The sequence below is a fragment of the Monopterus albus genome, unplaced genomic scaffold (genome assembly GCF_001952655.1).
Source record: "Monopterus albus unplaced genomic scaffold, M_albus_1.0 scaffold73.1, whole genome shotgun sequence".
Lineage (NCBI taxonomy): Eukaryota > Metazoa > Chordata > Actinopteri > Synbranchiformes > Synbranchidae > Monopterus > Monopterus albus.
This window is the reverse complement of record NW_018127953.1, coordinates 558,440-579,995: the sequence shown is the minus strand read 5'-3', so window position 1 is coordinate 579,995 and position 21,556 is coordinate 558,440. Positions and strand designations below refer to the sequence as shown.

The window sequence follows — 21,556 nt, the reverse complement described above, 5'->3', positions numbered from 1 at the left end:
CATAATAAAACAGTTTGTATCCCCCTCCAATGCTATGCGCTTTGCTACCCTTCCACCTGGTCTCCTGCACACACAGTATATCTACCTTCCTTCTCTCCATCATGTCCACCAGCTCTCTACCTTTCCCTGTCATTGTGCCAACGTTAAGAGTCCCTATTCTCAGACCTATACTCCTGCCTTTCCTCTTCTCTCTCTGTCTACGACTCCTTCTACCTCCTCTCCTTCTTCGACCAACAGTAGTCCAATTTCCACCAGCACCCTGTAGGTCAACAGCACTGGTGACGGTCATTGTTAACCCAGGGCCTTGACCGATCCGGTATGGAATTCACACTGATGAGTTGCATGTTTAAATTTGGCATGTTTTTACGCCAGATGCCCTTCCTGATGCAACCCTCTCTATTTATCTGGGCTTGGGACCGGCACAGAAGTCACTGTCTTGTAACCCCTGTGGCTAGATTAGCTGCACACTCTGGATAATAGTCCTAAAAAATTTTTTTCCTATGTTTCATTCAATGTACAGTTCAAATAATTGTTCAGTTGTTACATTGGCCGCTGTCATTTAAAAACAAAAACCATGATTCCGTTAAGTATTTGTATCTGCACCAATCTCCAAATTGTGGTTTAAAACTTCTTTGATGTGTTTAGTTTATCACATGGCATGGTGGAGCAGTGGGGAGCACTGTTGCTGCACAGCAAGAAGGTTCTGGGTTCACACCAGTTAGAATGCTCACACAGGACTAAATGCAGACCACGGGCAGAATTTAGTTCAGAAAGTCTTTATTCAAAGAATAAGGTACAACAAGCCAAAATGTAACTGTGGCGCTGGAAGCACTCAGGGGAGTCCGACAGACAGGAGAGAACTTAGGCGGAGCTGCCGGGCCAGGAACACAGGTGGGTCAGCGTATCTGTAGCGCAAAGGACATACAGGTGAGTTGAGCAGGCCAGAGAGTGGGGATGTGGCTGGAGCACACAGCAGATAATGCAAGACAGGAGACACACCAGCTTCCCTGGGGAATACGAGAACTCACAGGTAAGGAAACGGGCAGGAGAGTCAACAGCATCGCTGGCAGATTCGGAACAAGCAGCTGGTAATGCTAGACAGGAGTAGTGACCACGTCGCAGCAGATTCTAGAACTCACTAGTAAGTAGATGGAGCCAGAAGAGTCATCAACATCACTGGCAGATGCTGGGCAGAAGACATGCCAGCGTCGCTGAGAATTCAAGAACTCACAGGTGAGGAGACAAAGGTAGAAGTGTTGACAATGTCCAGAATCAGTGCAGATAAACAAGGTATGGTGAACAGAGTAAGCATCGGCATGAATATATAAACTTTATCAATGGACTAGCGAGTGACTGAGGGGAAGGTATACATGGGCTGTTGGCCAGGAGATAATGAGCAGCAGCTGAAAAAAATGAACAGTGATTATGCACTGGGGTAAGCTGGGTCAGGTGAAGTGAAGCAGGGCAGGAAGTAACCAAAATAAAAGTACTCAAACCTGGGAGCTGAGCTAAACCATAACACCAGTTTCTTTTTCCCAAAAACAAATACCAAAATGACTAAATAAAAAACTTGAAACAGTAACAATACTAAAGTCATCAAGTACTTTTCTTCTTAATTGCTTTCATTCAATTATACAGGCTTCAATTCAAATGTCAATTGTTTCTTTCCTAAAATAGAGTGTGAGCATGATACATATGAATAGAAATGTGATCCAGATAAAAAATAAAAATAAAAAACTGAGAGGAGGCCTTCTCTGCAGCTCAACTAGTAATTATAATCAGTGCTGTGCAATCTGCACCTGTTGTAAACAGCAATCATATTGACACTGGTAAAACACACAGACCTCATCAGAAGACCCACACACAAAGAAGACACTACACCACAGTGTTTGCTGGTCACAGCATGAAAGCAGAGGAGTAATTTCAGGACCGGAGCCAGAGGACTGCTCTCAGTTGTGTCAGTTTTGGTACCTGTTGAAAAAATGACTGATTCTTATTTGGAATGGTTATATAACACACTGACATCACTGTAATTGCACTACACCTATTTACTGTTTCCAAAACAGTAGGTCTGTGATTAATTTTCACCATCTTTACATTTTACATTTGGTTGCTGTAATAACAAATGCAAGTTGTGAGATACTTTGCATGTATGACTGTACAGTAAATGATGAGAGAATGGAAAATGGATAGAAAGTGGAGAGCAGGAGAATAAGAAGTATTTTCAGAGTGAGAGGGTGGAATCAAGTAATATAGCACACAACAAAAAAGTAGCAAGAGAAATAAGAGCTGAGTGTCGCATGAACAGGGTTACGAGTGAAACAGTCTGAAAAATGACCCTGTGGTTGCTATAGAAACAGCAGAACAATGGACAGTGAAAGAATTAAGTAGTGAAGGCAAAAAGAAAACAACAAACAAGCAATTGCATAAATCAATGACATTAGATAAGAAAGGGAGCCAGGGAACCTTACAAAGCAAAACATAAGCGGACATCAAAAGAAGACAGGAGAGCTGAATTATCCAGCCACATCTTACAAAACAATATAGCACTGCACTTGACTCTGGGGTTCAACCAGTGTACTTGTTGATGATCTCTCTCACTCTCCCTCTCTCCCTGTGGTCATAGTAGATCCAGAATTAATTGGCCAAAGGACAATGCAGCTTTGGGGAAGAAGGGACAGCATTATCCAGATAATAAATCACTGGGCTAATATACAGGGCACTATGCCAAAATGCATCTTACAGAGAACCTCCCCCCCAACACACACACACTCCTTTCTCACTAATAACGATCATCACTGGATTAGTGGCTAATGAAATACCATAGAGAGATGCAGCTTGGTGATATTGCTGTCTTTCACATTAATGCATCTCACTAGATCTAATGATACAGTATGTTGCACTCACTAGAAACAGTGGGACTTACAATTACTAATAGTGCTACAAAAGACCTTTCTATGGCCCTGACCTCAACAGCTCCAATATGTTGCAAGTCCAAGCAATGCTACATGTTTATTTTCTCATAGTGTTTTCCTGTTATCTTGTTCCCAGAGCACACATCTAGAGCCCTGCAACCTATGAACAAACATCCCTGGGTACAGAAGTCTGACTCAAGTCATATCCCTTGAAACAACCAGTCAAATTTCATGTGGCAAAATCTTTCATATGTAGTTAGGGCTGCAACTAACATTTTATTTCTTTTTACCAATTAATTTATTGATTATTTTCTTCAATTAAATAATTAATAATTTTGTCTATACATTTTTTTTTAAATTGTGAAAAATGCCAGTTTTAACTTTCCACTGTGGTGGTCATGTTTTGTTTTGTGTGAAGGATCACACACATATATACATATATATATATATATGGCATATCTTTTCTGTGTTGCAAGCAATGACAAATTTATTGATTGATTTATTCTTTAAATTGTTGCTGATTAATTTTCTGCCAGCTGACTAATTATAGTATTTAAATAATCACTGCATCTCTATATGTGTTATGGTAGCCCCCCTCACCAGGAGGGTGAGGGAGGACTGAGGTTGGACTCAAGTTTGCAGACCCAGGTGCTAGGGGGAAATACATGACGGTAGCAGGTAAATAAAGAGAACACAAAGTATCAAAAGAACATAACATGGGAAAGTACGGTACTTGGATATGTATGATATGTAGTGTAGTGTAAATGAGCGTAGCTCGTAGGTAGTGTGGTAGAGTCAAGCCAAAACGCACAGTGTCTGTCAGCGTAGCATTCTACCAACATGTACAGTCCGCGTTACTACGTTAATGTTCCGGCCAAGATGGAGTGTCTGCCAGAGGTTTATATAACGAGGCGAAGGTAATCATCGGGATGCACCCCAGCTGTGTGCATCGACAAACCAGTTGCTAATTACTGGAATGCAACACAGCTGAGGTGCAGAGCCCACAGGATAGAGAAAGCAGAGGAGAAAAAGACGGAGGAGAGGCAGCGGCCGCTGAGCGGCCCTGACAATATGCAACACTACACCCCAAGACTTGTAAAGAGACTTGAATTTATAAAATCAGTGGACTTCAACTTTGAGCTTCCAAATATAGCAGCAGTGAACTGTAGTGAGCTTCTATCCTCTTGAGCCAAAGAGGAAACTGACACTTGACTCTCTGACACATGAAGTGGCATTTTTAGGAAAAGAGCCATGTGGTCTTTACACTAAGTGATCTTACTTTTGAGATACTGTATATTAGCACACTCAATACCACTGGCAGCTCAAAGAGTCTATTGTTCCTTATGACCTTGGCCTCATCCAGTGCATCACTATTATATGTTAATTACCACAAGTTAGATATAGGACTTGGAGGACTGGAGAGAGAGTTACTGTCATGAGCTATGACTGCATCAAATATTAGGAATGATAGCACAAGCGCATGTGCTATTAGTCCATTCCTGAAAAACAAGCACTGATACAGTAGTATTACAGACTGTCTGTGTTGTTTGTGCCAGCAAGTTATTACAACCAACAGTTACGTGTTATAGCTAGGTGACCTCTAGCAACCAAGGCAATTATGGCACAAACAAAAGAGGTAATACAGTAAGGTCATGTAGAGCAACAAAGTTCACATCAGGAGGAGGCTGGGGTAGCTAGATGGGTCATAAAAACAGGACCTTCGCACAGGAGACCAGTGTTTGGTTCCTGTGTCCATAGTTGTGCTTATATTCCATGACACTTATTTATTATTACCCCACTTATTATCTTACACTTATTACCCCATTTATTATTGTAACCGTGACAACAAACATTATCACAGACTACGATCTTTTTGATGAAGGTCCAATATGCCTGCTGATGGAAGCGTATAACTGTTACCATGACAACAAGTCTGGTAAGTGTGCTGCTGGAAGGGTCCTGTGGGCTGTATTCTAAGGTAGGGACAACTGATGTGTATCATCACTAAGGACTTTGGGGGACTTTGTTGTAGTATTATGATCAGTGCTGCATGGGCAGCTTTAGGGAAATAAGAGGCAAGTAAAGTAAAAGTATGTTGATTCATTGGTATTTACAGATCATTTATTGGTTTGCTGGATTAGCCAAAAACAAACATTTCAGTCGTATTATTTCTGGCTATTAACCACAAAAATTATCTCAAATTAATTTGCTGTAAAATGAGACATATTTCTATGACTACATACAGTGTAAGCTGGAATTTATGTAATTTAAATCCCTGACATTACTTGACTCCTCAGCACATGTGATACAGCATTTTAAAGTGAGGCATATTGCATTTGCAACATTTATCCATGAAAGCATGACCCCAGACTTTCAGAACTAAGTTACTGCAGATAAGCACTGTTCTTGGAGCCAGGGAGTGGAATGAGATCCAAGTTTAAATCAGTACCAGATATATAAAAACATTTTAGTTCAAAACTCACAGAAGTGAAAGTAGACCTATTCACAAAGGTGAAATTATGCATTGTTTTTGTATGAGATTTATAAAGCTGTGTATATGCATGTTTCAGTTTAATACATCTCTGTCAGTATGAAACTGTGTACATGCACAATTTTGATTTCCACAGTGGATTTCCATAAATGGACATACACTGATCGGTGTTTTACAAATGCGTAAGCTGCAAAAAACAGTCCAAATGACGCACAACCTAAAAAATAATGTTTCATTTTAGATTCTTGCCTCATTTTTCACTTTTACTTCAGCAATATCACACTTGACTTGCTTTGCAAAACTGTGTATGGTCAGTAGTACATGTAATTTGTGCACACGCTCACCACACATATTTAAGCTGAAACCAGTGTGTGAATGATTTTGTGAGTACACATTGTTTAAACATCTGAGGCCCAGAAGTGCCAAATCCTTCTTCATTTTTAAATACAAACAAGAAGCAATTCTTCCAACACAATGTAGCCCGAGACTCTTTGCTCTCCACTTTCTCCAAATGTAAATTGTTGCTTTGACTGAATATTGTACCAGCAGTTACACTTATCATTCTAAAACATAGTGCTTTTTGCTGCTGCCATTAAATGCCTCATCCATCTTAGTGGACACTTAACACTTTGTGTGCAATTCCTCTTTAAAGTGGAATATTTTATGATTTGTTTGCTCTCTATAGCAGGTTGTTGTGTTTAAGGTCAGCTGCTGGGATGATTTGATGCTACCAAATTTCAACATTCACTGACACTTCTGGTGCTGTCACAATCACTAACAATGAGCAGTTATGCACTGTAGGTCATTCTGGATAAAGAGCAGCTGCTAATGCCATACAGTACATGTAATGTCTGCCCCAGACTACATGTAGCTTTAAAGAAGTGTGCATTTTATTGTTAGATTTACTTCATAATCACTTTGGAGAAACTATTTTGCAGCCAGGTGAATCATGAAGCCAGTATCATGCATAAATATTACACTAGTTCACCCCAAAGCACATCATAGACATATCAGGGACATCACGGAGTCCTCAGCAGACTGTCACCATAACCATGAAGCACACCATTGCTCCATTTGCTTCTACTGTCTCTGTCAAGCAAGGGCACACTTATAAGTATGAATTCTTAAATAAAGTATAAAGGGACAGCACTAGTTAGATGGGCTTCTTCAAGTAGATGTGAGTGGTACACAGTTTATGATTCAAAATGCAAAGGAAACTGGAAAAAGTCTGTGTACGTCTATGTATAAATACTTGTCTGTCATTATTAAATAATATGGCTACATATGTACTGTATGTTTATGTGGACCTGGCACTGGGATGGAGTTTGAGCATGTCAGTAGGAAGGCACTCAAACACAGACCCACCCTACTCCTCCTCTTCTCTTCTCTGATGACCCCAATCAGCACCTCTCTAACTGTGCTATTTTATTTTCTCCGTCTTTCTCTCCCCCACTTGCTCTAACATTTTGCTGACAGTAGTGAAAGCATAATGTGGAACTCTCATTTTACTGCACCCCACCTCTGCACCCTTTCCCTTTATCTCTGTCTCTCATTTAGCATTAACATGCAGCAATAACTGCTCCGTTCTTTTAACCTCTGAAGAAAAGTGTTTCATTATACCTGACAACACCTGCACTGGCTGGCTCCATGTCTGTCTGTCTGTGTGCTCACTGTGCACTGTGTCCTCAACATGTGCTCACATATTTGAAAAGAGGAGAAACAATAGTGAGACAAAAAAGAAGGAGACAGCCATGAAAGGAAGAAAAAACAGAATGACAGACCAAGAGACAGGGAGAGAGGGAGAACAGCAAAGAAGGCCAGTTAATTAAATGTCCTCTGTGACGATTACAAAGGGCTATTTGACCCTCACTAGTAACTGTTCCATCCACAATCTGTTTAAATGGAAAGTCGCTGCCATTCCACTGTCTTTTTCACATTTTACATGGAAATACCAATTAAATCAAGGGATGCGGCAAAGCAAGAAAAACAGACAGAGGAAGAGAAAATCAAACTTACATTCTCACACTAATTGCATATGATGCAAATGGTTAGTCAATAGTTTCACTGCTTATTCTTCCAGCACAGCTACTCATACAGTAATTGAAAATCTTCACACTGTCAATATTGTGCGTTGACATATAAACTTAAAACATTCAACAGTTAATTTAAAGTTAAAACTGTAAGCCTGGGCAATGTCAGTTGAAAAAAAAATCACAAATAAGTGTCAAATGTACGTTACATTTACATTAAAAATAAATTAAATGTCAATGGATCAGATATGATTTGAAAGGGGTCAGTGTACCAGCAGTGAATGACAGTGTCCTGTAAACATTAAATGTTGCTTGTGCCAGTAGGCTATGAATAACTGTAATGTGTAATCATTTGGCAACCTCTATCGACCATAATAATCATGACACAAGTAAAGGAGGAAGTTAGGTGATGTAGTATAATGAGCAACAAAGCCCATGTTAGGAGGATGATGGGCTGGATGGATGGGTCCGAATACAGACCCATACTACACCGGCAATCGATTCTAGTATGAACTATTGTGCATCTTTATTCATGACTGTTCTGCAGCCTTTATGGTGTGTTTATTATTGTAACAATGACAAACGTTATTTCACCCCAAATCCAACGAAACCGTGACTGTTCCATCATCGTAATCGTATGTTTATGATTATTTCCATGACAATAAGGTCTAGTATGTTTACCAGTGTTTGCTCTGTGCCTGCTGGATGTAAGCAACTGTTTGTTAGGGTAACAACTTTATAAGGTGAGAATATATCAGGTTGTGTTTACAGTTTGTTGTACTGCTTCCAAGTGGCTCAAAAAAGTCAATCAGTACAGGTTTACGATTCCATTTAGTATCATTTATTCCTCATCTGCAACTTTTGCTTTCAGGAGCATTGAAAAAGTAGATGGTATGAAGGAATTTATTGAACCTTCTAACAGGACAGTTGAAATTAGCTAAAGATTCAAAATGGCTGTTTTGGTAAATTTTTTGTTATTTGCACTGACCTAGTATTAGCTTTATAAACCCAATAACTGCTTAATCCCATCCTGAGATTACTGTACTTACCATTAGGATCTAAGATTGTCTTACTAACTATGATGCCAGCTATTGTTTACCACATCCACTCTGTTGCTGTAGTTACAAGGTATTAGTCTTGATACCATGTGACTCAAACCACACAGAACAATAGAAAAACAATGTGTCCCTTATTAAACAAACAATCTATTAATTACTGAATCCTTTAATTACCTAAGAAAAGTCATGTTCAGGTCAACATGTGTGCTTATGTGTTAGGGTATGCAATTTATAGGTCACCTGAGATCATCTCTAAGACCTTCAGCTTTATCAAGTCCTATTAAGGTGTGCTGGGATTCAGGGGGGACTTCTGTCTCTTCCTTACACTTTTCCTGACCATCCTGTCCACAGCAAAGATTAATATGAATGTCAGTGCTGCATTTTTTTCAGCAAAAGTTTAAACATCAGTTCAGACAATGCCAAGTGCTCAAAAGGCTGATGCAGTTGTCCTTGGCCTTGAACACTGTGAGCTCAAGCATCACATTGTCCAAGTCTTTTTGCTAACAGCAAAATGTCAAGTGACAGGGAGTCATTTTCCTTTACTCCTTACCAGAGCTGTATTTCCTGCCTAACCAAATTTTGTTTCCTTGTTTATCCTGTTCCTGAACACTTATTTTTGTTGCCTAAACTCACACATTTTGTAACTGCAAAAATGTACCTAAATTAAAAGGTGTTTTACCATAAAGGCTTCGGTGACAAGGTTATTGCTGTGAAGAAGTTTATTTTACATGAAGTGTATGTCTTGTTTTCTGTGATCTGTGTGAAGGGATGTCTCGAGCAGCTCCAGTGGAGATTATGTCCACTAATCATGTCATGACTACATAAAAACAGCTTCCCTTTATTTGTTTGCTCCCTGTACACGAATTCCAACAATGGAATACAATACATTTTGGATGAGTGAACAGTAACACAGCTGCGGAGCACCACACACACCAGCTTCAACAACAGCAGTGATATGCCAGGGTGTGGTAATCACTTGCTTTGACTTTTTTTTTTTTGAAAACTGCATTTTCACCTTTATCACTATGATGAGATGAAACATCCATCCATTATCCATACCGCTTAGTCCTGAACGGGCGAGAGACAAGGTGCACCCTGGACAGGATGCCACTCTATCACGGGGTGACATACAGACACACACACTCACTCCTACGGGCAATTTAGAGACACCAATCACCAATCAACCTACATGTCTTTGGACCGCGGGAGGAAGCCAGAGCACCCGGAGAGAACCCACGCAAGCACAGGGAAAACATGCAAACTCCGCATAGAAGGGTCACAAATCCAGAAAACTTCTTGCTGTGAGGCAATGGCGCTAACCACTGCGCCACCCGAGATGAAACATGTACCATGCTTTTCCAAACCACAACAGATCTGCACTGACACTCTACAGTAATAAATAAGACAATACAAAGTATGCAGGATTCTTAATGCAGAACTATTTATCTTTTGATTAGAGTTCAAAGCATCATTCAATAAAATATTAGAATAGAAAAATATTATGCAAATTTGGACAAATTCTTAGATTTTTTCAGGAAAAACTGTCAAACACTAGTTCCAGTTCATATTTGTGAAACTGTACTGCTTTTTAAAAATTTTATTTAGTTTTCACTCATGTGATTGCTAATTGAATATCTTTAGTGTGTGGATTTTTAGTTGCAAAAAACCAGAAATTTAAAGATGTCACAATAGTTAGTGTAGTTTACATGCTCTTTGCTTTTAATGTTTGCTACTACTTCTGTCTAAAGAAAGAACGAATACTTGATTGATTGAATCTTGGGAGAATCTCACCTCCTGCCGTCAACTTAATCTATTGTCTCCTTCTTGACACACGTCAGTGAGATGAGTTTTCATGCCCCTAAGCAACATAATTTATATCTCAGCAGAGAAGGTTTTAATAGAATGAAACCCTGTAGTAGAACTTCAACTAAACACACTACTCCAAACAAATTCACTTTGCTCTTGTCACTAAAACAACCATTTCATCAAACACAGCTCAGTCATGGTGAAGACATACATGCCTGTCTTAGAGAAATCCAAAGTGGTGATGAAGAAAACAAAGCGGAAAACAAAAGTGTCAGTGACAAAATGACTGTCCTATTTGTAGACTTCCGGGATGATGACAATGAGGAATTACAGTGTATACATTTGTAACAGCTTTTCTCTGTAGCTCATTTGTGAGAGATGCGCATCTCTGAAGTGCATGATTATGATATGCACTGCAACAAAGACTACAACTTATATGCTGTTTTCATATAAGTTTGCATATATTTAGTCAGGCTAGCATTCTGTATTTGAGGAAAATATTCTGACTTTGGTGTATTTCAGTGCATTGTTTTGATTTATATTGTATCATATTTATACTGCTTAATTGTTATATTCTATCAGTAAAATGCTAATTGGATCATTTGAATGGTTATGGCACAATTCCAGATCATCAACTGGCCCATCTCCCAGCACTCACAGCAGCACAAAAAGAGATTTGACTTTAATGCAGCTGTCAGTAACTTAGCCAAATAAAAAACATAACTGCTGACGATTCTTCTTATGTAGATAGACATAGACACTTGCTGGCAGCCCATACAAATCTAAATACAAGTTCAACAAATAAGGAAAATAGCACAAAACTTGGCAATTGTACTGCCACCAAATACATAACATAGACATCACAGCATATCGGCTAACATTCAACAGCATAACAAAGCATCACCAAGGCAAACAACTAAACAACAGGTGCAATCATCAAACATCAATATGTGCGATAAAGTTACACCTGTTAACACATTTCATTTTTCCAGACTATGTTTTTTCTAACTAGCTAGCCAATTAAACACACTTGCCACACACACACAACACATTCCTCCTCAGGCTGTATTTGATTCATATTAGGTGTTTTGCATGCTCACTAGGCAGTACCTTAAATCAGTAATAAATACAGACGGGTGACAAATGAAAGGGAAAAACTGATATAAAGTGTATTAGTAAGGTGTTGGGTCACCACGGGCTGTCAGAACAGCTTCAGTGCATCTTGACTTTGACTCTCCAGGTCTCTGAGAACTACCTGAGGGATGAGCAGCTTCTTCCAAAAGATATTCCCTCATGTGATGTTTTGATGATGCTGGTAGAGACGCTGTCTAACACTTTGGTTCAACGTCTCCCATAGGTGTTCAACTGGTTCGAAATCTGACTGTGAAGACAACAGCATATGATTCACATCATTTTCATCCTCAAACCATTCAGTGACTCATTGTATCCTATTGATGGGGGCACAGTCATCCTGTAACAGGATGTTTCTTTTACTTGTCATCCATCTGTGAAATGCAGACTAACCTTTGTTATATGCTAACTCTTTTATAACCCCTGTTGTTAAACATAATGTGTAACTTGAACATGCTTGGCTTTTTTTGCAAAACAAAAATTTGTTGTAACTAAGGGGAGAAACCGATTGATCTAGTGATCTAATTCCAATCTTTATTTAGAAGTATTGTATATGACAAGAACTGTCCTCGTAAGCAGTATAAAAATAAAAGGAATTACAGTGAGAGACCGTGGATGAGTAAGGGATTACAGAATGCATGCAAAAAGAAAAATGCGTTATATAAACAATTTATAAAGGACAGATCAAAGAAGGCGGAAGAAAAATATAAGTCATATAAGAACAAATTAACTGAGATTTTGAGGAGATGTAAGAAACTATATTACTCTAAAATATTAGAGGATAATAAAAATAACATCAGAGGTACTTGGAATGTATTAAATAAATTGATCAGAAACAGTTCTAGAAAGTGTAACTACCCACAATATTTTATGGACAATGATACACAGGTCAACAAAATGGAGGATGTAGTTGAAAAGTTTAATAGGTTCTTTGTGAATGTTGGTCCTGGGTTAGCAAGAAGTATTTGTGCAGATGATACAGCTGTCACAATTTTCAAAAATTCTGGAAAAACTCTTTAATAACAGATTAAACACATTTATTGACAAACATAAAATCTTATCTGATTGCCAATATGGTTTTAGGTCACAAAGATCGACATCCTTGGCCATTACTGACCTGGTGGAGGACATTACAAGTGCTATGGATGAGAAAAAATATACGATGGGGATATTTATTGACCTAAAAAAAGCTTTTGATACAGTTAATCATGAACTATTAATGGATAAGTTGGAGAAATATGGGATCAGAGGAATGGTTGGGAAATGGATCAGAAGTTATTTGCTACAGAGGCGTCAATTTGTGAGGTTGGGTGAATATCAATCAAGTGAGCTGAACATTGTGTGTGGAGTGCCTCAGGGTTCTGTGTTGGGACCTAAACTATTTATATTATATATCAATGATATATGTAAGGTTTCTGAAACTGTTAAAATGGTTTTGTTTGCTGATGATACTACCATTTGGGCATCAGATGAAAACTTACAGCAACTCTCTGTAAGGGTTTCAGAGGAATTTGGGAAGATAAAGAAATGGTGTGATAATAATTTACTATCTTTGAATTTGGAGAAAACTAAATATATGGTATTTGGGAACCGTAGACCACATAATGAACTTCAATTGAGAATTGGGGGTGCTAATATCGAACGAGTGTATGAAATCAAATTTTTGGGTGTCATGGTTGATGACAGATTATCCTGGAAATCTCATATTAGACATGTTCAGCATAAAATAGCTAAAAATATATCGATATTGGCAAGGGTTAGACATATGCTGGACGTCAAAGCATTGCGGATTTTGTATTGTTCATTGATTTTGCCATATTTGGAGTATGGCGTGGAAAACTGGGGAAATACATACAGGAGTTCACTTCAACCATTGTACATATTACAGAAGAGAGCGATAAGAGTTGTGCACAAGATGGGGTATAGGGATCACACAAATGCAGTTTTCATACAGTCCAAATTGTTAAAATTCTTTGATTTAGTGGAATATAAGACTGCTGTGTTTATGTATAAAGCCAGGAACGACTTATTACCTGGTGGAATCCAAAAGTTATTTGATGAAAGGGAAGGGGGATATAACTTAAGGGGTCACTTAAATTTAAGGGTTCATGCTATACGTACAACCAAAAAAAGATTTTGTATTTCTATAAGTGGGGTCAAATTATGGAATAATTTAACTGTGGACATGAAAAATAGTACTAGAATTGAGGAGTTTAAACATAAATATAAATGTATGTGTTATACAAGATATATGCAAGAATAAGATTATTCGAGAAGGTATTAAGGAAATACTCTGTTTATTTATGTAGAGATACTGCTTGCAGCCAATGATGCATTAATTTTTGTATAATATGATGTCATGGGGTAGGACTGGATAAGTCTGACTTCTTCCTACTCCATTCAAACTTGTAATATGTGTAAGCAAACTGATTTTGGATTAGCATTGGTTGGATATGTGTAATTATGTGTGTTGTTGCCATTTGTTCATTTCTGAGTAAAACCAGTGGCATTTTTAAGCCAAGCATGTTAACTGATAACTTGCTATATTAATCAGTCCAGAGGTGTTGTCCAATATGTGTACTTCTTTATACTTGCATTCTTGTGGACTTGTAAAACATCATCAGTCACAGCCCAAGTACTGTTCCAATTCAAAGTCTACATCCTCCGACATTTTGGAAGATGCCAGTACCTGCTGAGGGACAAGCTAGCTATAATTAGGAGGCAGCTACATCTCGTTCAGAGCACAGTAGTCTATCAGCAAGGATGCTGGTGCTCCAATTGCGCATTGATCGTACTGCATCCTCCTGTCCTAGGGAGTTTGTACTTGGTTCAGTCTTATCAAGTCCGAACTCCCAAGTACGGGAGTCAAAACTTGACATACTATGTAGGCCACTGAAAAATGCCCCAGCTGCCTACACTGCTCATGTGTGGGCTGGCATATTACTCACACTTTATGAGCATAGCCATGACCTGAAGCCAAATTATAGCTTCCAGTCTTTTTTTTAAGCTACTTGCTTAAAACAATCCACAGAATCCACCAAAACAAAGAAAGTTCACTACTTCCAAACAGAACTCCATCAAAATTGAAAAATACATCAAGCATAAACAGTTGACTGAACATGCAGTTCTTTTTATAGTGTGTGCAGTTTTTAACTGCTGTGTTTTACCATGGATTGGATATACTGTACATACTAGGAAATCCCCCATTGTCTATTATTTAGAGTTTGGGGCTATAGTTTTCCCTCTTAGTGTTTTTCTGGGCTCCTCTATGTGTTTTTCTACACCAAGTGCTTCCTATGCACAATTGAACATGCGCCTGGTATGGACACGAGTGTGACCCTCCTGCAATGTGCATGTGAGAAGTTACACATTGCACATGCTATGCTTTTGGTGCAGACATGGTAAGATTTATGCATTTTTCCAGTGGAGCTATAACGGCGTTTTGTTTATGCAGCATTACTAAACTGTCTAACAGGGATATCTCAACTGGACTGGTTACACAAAATAGTAGTTAGTATCTGCCCTGTAATGAAACTAGTTCTAAGTGTGTTGTCCAGCTTCCAGTTATTCTGTTAGTCATATCAATAATTTAAGCTCATAAACTTAATATTTTGGAACCGGGACCAATTAGCTCCTGAAAAATACAGATTGATGTGACAGATTAATTGCAGTTTCACACACAAGGAGATGTATTCAAGAGTTCAACATTCCCAAACTTAAAGATCTTCAGTTAATTATCATATATGTCAAGGAAAAACACAAAATCCTCATTTATTTTAAAGGCAGAGGAAAACAAGATTTAAATGGGTTTTATTTGCATTTTGGTTGATGTATGGAAATGGTACCAAAAGACCTCTGACAGCCAACAGTCCTAGAAATAACTCATCTATTCATCTTTCAGGATCAGCATGTGCAGTTGTAAACTTTTGGTTTTCTGTCTTTTGGCCTAAAAAGAGAAAAGAAATAGAGAATGAGCTTAATAGCCTATTCTATCAATATTCTCTTTCTTTCTTACTGGTTTTCCCGTCAAGGTCCCTCTGCTAATTTAGAAAATGAGAGTCAATTATTTCATCTCTCATCTGTACCCTGCTGCAGCATTTCCAGAAGGCTAATCGAGGGGGCTGGAAGTCTCAGAGATAAAACCATAATAAATCTGGCAACCCACTTGTTTTGGTTCACTATGAATGGCAGTTTCAACTGTGATCTATGAAAATATGGAATACAGTCCAAAACCTTGAGGCTGGCTTAGTTCCATCTATGAAAAGAATAAATGAAATGTGAGAGCAAAGGAATAAAAAGACACACAGAGAGAGAAGAAAAGAGCAAATGATGTGTGTTTATGTGCATATAGTAAAGTTGTCATTATGCTGTCTTTTCTTAGGCCTTCAATTGTCCATTAAGTTTTTAGGGTTAATAAAGAAAATATTTGTGTGTGTGAGCATTGGGTTTGCAACAGTGAGATTTTCACGGTATGAAAATATCATGGTATTACACAATTACTATTATTAGCAGCTAAAACAACCCTGAACGGAATGAAAACAGAGGGTGTTTTTTTATTGCAAGTGACTGTTGTTAAGTTCCATACATTAAGATGTGTTTATGTACATGTTTATATGTTGAACAATGTAATAAGTTCTTTTTTTTTTTATGAGAAGGTTGCTGCTATAAGGGCCCCTGTGGTAGGGTTAGTGCCCAATCCTTCGGTCTATACTCCTTGTTTGGCTATTTTTGATGCTTTTGAGCTGGTAACTGGTAACTTTTTTGGAGGGAGTGGTTGCCCAGGCTAAGTCATTTGGCTCCCCTCGAGATGTTTCTCCGGCTTTATTTAAGGAAGTCTTCTCTTGTATTGGAAGAACGGTTTTGGATATTGTTAACAGTAGTTTGTCTTCTGGTATTGTCCCTGGTCACTTCAAGCATGCAGTTTTGCAACCTCTGCTCAAGAAGCCAGGTCTGGATCAATCCATACTGAGTAATTTCAGGCCTATTTCAAAGTTGCCTTTTGTTTCGAAGATTTTGGAAAAAGTGGTCTATGCGCAAGTGAAGTCCTTCCTAGATGAGAATAACTTACTGGAGGTTTTTCAATCTGGTTTTAAACCTCTGCATAGTACAGAGTCAGCCTTACTGAAGGTTGTTAATGATTTTTATTTGGCCACTGATGCGGGTGAATATGTGATTCTTGTCCTGTTGGACTTGACTGCCACCTTTGACATGCTTGACCATGACATTTTAATATCTCGGCTTCAGGATTTGGTGGGCATTCGTGGTGCTGCCCTAGCGTGGTTTAAGTCATATTTATCGGGTAGATCGGTGTCTGTCGGGTTGGCAGATGTTGAATCTGTGACAACCACTTTGTTATCTGGGGTCCCACAGGGCTCAATTTTGGGGCCTCTGCTTTTTTTCACTGTATTTACTTCCCCTTGGCTCCATTTTTAGGAAACATGGGGTGTCTTTTCATTGCTATGCTGACGACGTCCAGATTATTATGCCACTGAGTAAGAAGGACACCTACTTGATTCAACCGCTTTTATTGTGTCTTGCTGATATTAAGGGCTGGATGTCTCTAAGTCATTTAAAGGTAAATGATGCCAAAACCGAAGTTACAGTGTTTGGCCCGAATACGTCTGATGACCTTCCCCCGGTAGACTTAGGTTTCCTGGGGCAGTATGTGCGACTGGTGATCACGGACTTAGGTGTTAAAATAGACTCCGATTTGAAAATGGAAAGCCAGATAAACGCAGTCGTAAAATCTGTTTTTTTCTATCTTAGGCAGTTAGTGAAAGTAAAGCTCTGTTTGTTGTGGCAGCATTTTGAGACGGTGATCCATGCGTTTGTTACATCGCGCATGGATTACTGTAATGCATTGTACGCTGGAGTCAGTCAATCGTGTCTTGCCCGCCTCCAGAGGGGTCAGACTTTCACTGTGGTGGGTCCGAACTTGTGGAATGCATTGCCTCTTCATATTAGGCAGGGCCCCTCGTTATCTATTTTTAAGTCTTATTTGAAAACCTATTTGCATTCATTGGTGTTTGGCCAGGAATGAGACTGTCTGTAGTGCTATAGTGTATGTTTTATTGTTTTTATTTTTTTATGCTGTTACGATTTTAGACTTGAACTGTATGTTAAGCACTTTGGTCAGCTGTGGCTGTGGTAAAGCGCTATATAAATAAAGTTGAGTTGAGTTAAGTTGAGTAAATGTTTACGAGTACAGTATTCTGTTTAGGATTTTATTGTGAAAACACAGGGAGGTCAGTGAGCAGGAGTGCACATGTGCTGTGCTGAATATGGCGGTGGAAAATAAAGTTCAACACTGAGCAAAGAAAGTGTATCGTACTGTTTAACAACTGTGACAGTTGATTATTGCAAGTGTACAATAGTGCAGCCAGACTGATCCTGCCTGTACCTTCACTTACACACATACACACTCACTTATGTTTGTGTGTGGATTTTTGGGGTCAGATTGGGATCAGTGCGAGTCATTTTATAACTCAAAGGTTAGCAAACAAGCAGACAATGTGGAAAATTATTTTGATAGCACATTTTATGACTGATGTTGATATGCTCACAGGTTTTATCATTTGGGATTAAAGTTATAATCAGACACATACTTTGATCTTTGCAGAGGGATGGTGTTCATTTTTATTTCTTTTTTGGTGGATGGAGTTTGGTGATATCAGCTTCCTTCTTGCTGCCATCTGTCCGCTGCATGTTGCATGCGTGCGTGTGGTGCCAGTCTGACAGGCAATTGGGGAAGAAAGGTGCACATGTATTTTGTTTTTTCTTCGATAATGGTAATAAGTAAATGTGCATGGTATGATAACCATCAATTTTCATACTATGGTATACTGTGAAACCAGTATACCATTGCAACCCTGGTGTGCACAGACACACGTATTTACAGTGACTATACATTATATATTATACAGTCACTTAATTCAAAGAAATGTCTTAATCTTATTTAGATACCCAATACTGAAAACAAAGTAAAATGTACATTGCTGGGAATGAAAGTATTTTTGCACATATTTGGTCATAAAGTAATGGGCATATTGAAATTTTGTCTTATGATAGTGTTATGCAAAAAGTAATTTGGGGACATCTGTAGACTATGATTGTCTGTACAATAAATTCATGGCAATCCAACACAGTTCAGGTATTTCAGTCTGGTGGTTAACTCACTGAATGTTATTGTAATAGCCCACTAGGGTGGTTCTTCAGTGGTTAGTATGACATTCACATCAAGGTTGTAGTGCATGTTTGAGACTTGGTTTGCCCTATATACACCCAACATAGCACAAATTCAATTTTACAATCACAGCTGCCTTACAGCACTCACTGGCGCCTTTCCTTGTCGAGTACGATTCCCTCCACAGTCCAGAAACATGCAGGTTAAGTTAACTGGCAACTAAACTTGCCCATAGGTGTGAATGGTAGTTTGAATCATTGTCTGCTGCTCTGCATGTAAGATACTGGTGAAGCCATGATAAGATACTATAAGTGTTTATGTAATTTGTCTTGAGTGAAGTATGCTACAAACAGAAGTCACTGCCATTAAATGAGAAATAGGATGTGGCACCTTCAACTGAAAAATGATGAATCCTCTCTTCACTTCTTCACAGCACCATAATGCCAACAAACAGCAAAGCATGAAAGCAGCTAAACAGATTATTAACAAGCAGGTGTGAGAGAATTAGCCATGCTGCTTTGAAGTCAATCTGAAGAAGGAGAAATTGACTTAGACTACAACACCTCTGTCAGATTTCCCCCTAGAACACTGCACCCAAATGCACAACTCAACTGGCACTGAAAAGGTTCAAGTGGTTCATTAATCGTTACAGAGCTGCAAACAGTGAAGACAGGTGTGTTGTGCAGTGGAACTAGGAGCTGCCTCATACCCCTACCCTCCGGTCGGAGGCTCAGAGGTGTGAAATGCAGGACCACTAGACTGAACAACTCTTTATCTCCGACTGCCATCAGACTCCTAAACAGCTGATTCAGGATCTACCTCATGTAATTCCATCTGTACTGTTTACATACTCATTTTGCACATGCATAATTGCACACTCACTGCTGAATATTTGCACTTCACGGCTCCCACGTAGCATATATTCTCTTTGCATTATATTGTGTTTTTGTTGTATTTTTATTTGCTTCCTTCACTTGCTGCTTTAAAGTGCCTTAGGGTGCTTTCACACCTACAGCGTTTAGTTCGATTGAATCGACTAGAATTCGTTTTCCCTCTTGGTGCAGTTCGTTTTGTCTGGTGTGAACACGGTAATCACGCTCGAGTGCGCACCAAAACAACCGCACCGAGACCCCCAAAATGAGGTGATGTCGATCCGCATCATCTAGCGAACTCTGGTGCGGTCCTCCTGGTGAGAACGCGTACCGAACCAAAACGGGACCAAAGGCCGTGAATCACATGATTTGAGGGCATTGGATTATGGGTAGATTTTATTTCCTGCCACCCAAAACATGCACCAGGATGAATCGTGGGCAAACTGTAGACTTGGTTTAAGTGGAAAATGCAAGTAACGTAATACAAAATAACCAGGGCGAGGCCCAACCCACGTATGCTGACCTCCACCCTCTCTCGTCACAGAAACGTGGACTCTCTTCCTTTATTTACTTTTTCTGTTCTCGCGGCAGACACATCTGACCAATAAGCGGAGAGAATGTTCTCGCGTAGTTTTACGTGACGTGTTTTGGTGCGCTTGGATTTTTGTGTGTGTGAAACGAAACCAAACCAAGGAGACATTGCTACATGTTTACAAACTCGTTAACTGATTCGGACCAAAGCAAATGAATTAAGGTGTGAAAGCACCCTTAAATTTGTGATTTTATTGCCTATTTAGATTTGTGTTATTGCTCACTTTATATTTCACTTGTGTTATGTGGCATTCGTGGATGGCAAAGTAAGAATTTTATTGTACAGGGAAACACATTTCCTGTGCATATGACAAATAAACACTTTGACCTTTGACCTTGAGCCACACACAAGCAATCTGGTTAGAATGTCAACATTTAGTGCCATCAGTGCTAAAACACCGGAGGATATAGGTAGGACCCTAAATTCATCCACCTGCTGCAGAGACACCCTGCCAACCAGCTTCTTCAAAAATGTTATGAGCTGCTTGAAAATGGATTTGTTGAAAATTAAAATTGCAGTTAAGTCCCTTCAAAAGAAAAGCAACTTGGATCATTCCAAGTTAAATTACAGGCCAATCTCTAATCTTCCTTTCATTGTAAAATTTACTGAGGAAGCTGTTTTGATTAAACTGAACAACTTTTAAAATATAAACTGTCTTTTGGACAGATTTCAGTCTGGCTTTAGACAACACCACAGCACTGAGACTGCACTGATAAAGGTGTTAAATGGCATTTGTCTCGATACAGATTCAGGTAAAACATCAGTTTTAGTGCTACTTGATCTCAGTGCAGCTTTTGACACTGTGGACTCTAAAATCTTTAACAAACTGGAAAAATGGAGTGGGTGGGATTATCACGTACAGTCCTCGATTGATTCAGATTGCATTGAAGGCAGGGGTTATGTTGTTTCCATTGGGGAGCATTAATCTGAGCAGACCACCATGACATGCACGCCCCCAGGGTTTGATTCTTGGGGCACTGCTATTCAGCCTTATACATGCTCTCTCTGGGTCAGATAATATATGATAACATTGACTTTCATAGTTATACAGACACAACTCTGATTTACTTAGCTGATTTACCAAGTGACTATGGTCCCTTAGACAGACTCTGTCAGTTATTAGAGCAAGTAAATACCTGAATGCACTCAAATTTCCTTCAAACAAAGTAAAGACTGAAGTTATTGTTTTTGGCAACAAGAAGGAAAGAATGGAAGCTATTGATCAGTTTGATTCAAGAGCTATAAAGAGAAAATCTCAGAGTAAGTAATTTTGGTGTCATAATTGACTTAGACCTGATCAAGGCCATAACTATATCAGGTTTTTATCATCTCAGACAAATAGCAAGGACATGAGACTCAGGGGTCTCATGTCCAGACAAGATTTAAAGAAACTAATTCTTGCCTTCATCTCCAGGAGGCTGGACTACTGTAATGGTCTTTTGTCTGGTCTTCCCAAAAAGACTGTTAGACAACTTTGG

The 21,556-nt window shown here is 39.0% G+C and overlaps 1 protein-coding gene and 1 long non-coding RNA gene across 2 annotated transcripts in view; both read right to left on the bottom strand.

Annotated features, from left to right (window-relative positions):
- LOC109963402 (neural-cadherin) overlaps window positions 1-21,556 on the bottom strand; it is a 439,917-nt gene that overhangs the window by 312,633 nt on the left and 105,728 nt on the right. The gene's annotated exons all lie outside the window — the stretch shown is intronic.
- Window positions 824-1,280, bottom strand: LOC109963400 (uncharacterized). Its single transcript, XR_002275396.1, has 3 exons — window positions 1,232-1,280; window positions 1,029-1,138; window positions 824-905 (listed from the first exon to the last, which is right to left on the bottom strand). It is a non-coding gene; the product is annotated as an uncharacterized LOC109963400 (long non-coding RNA).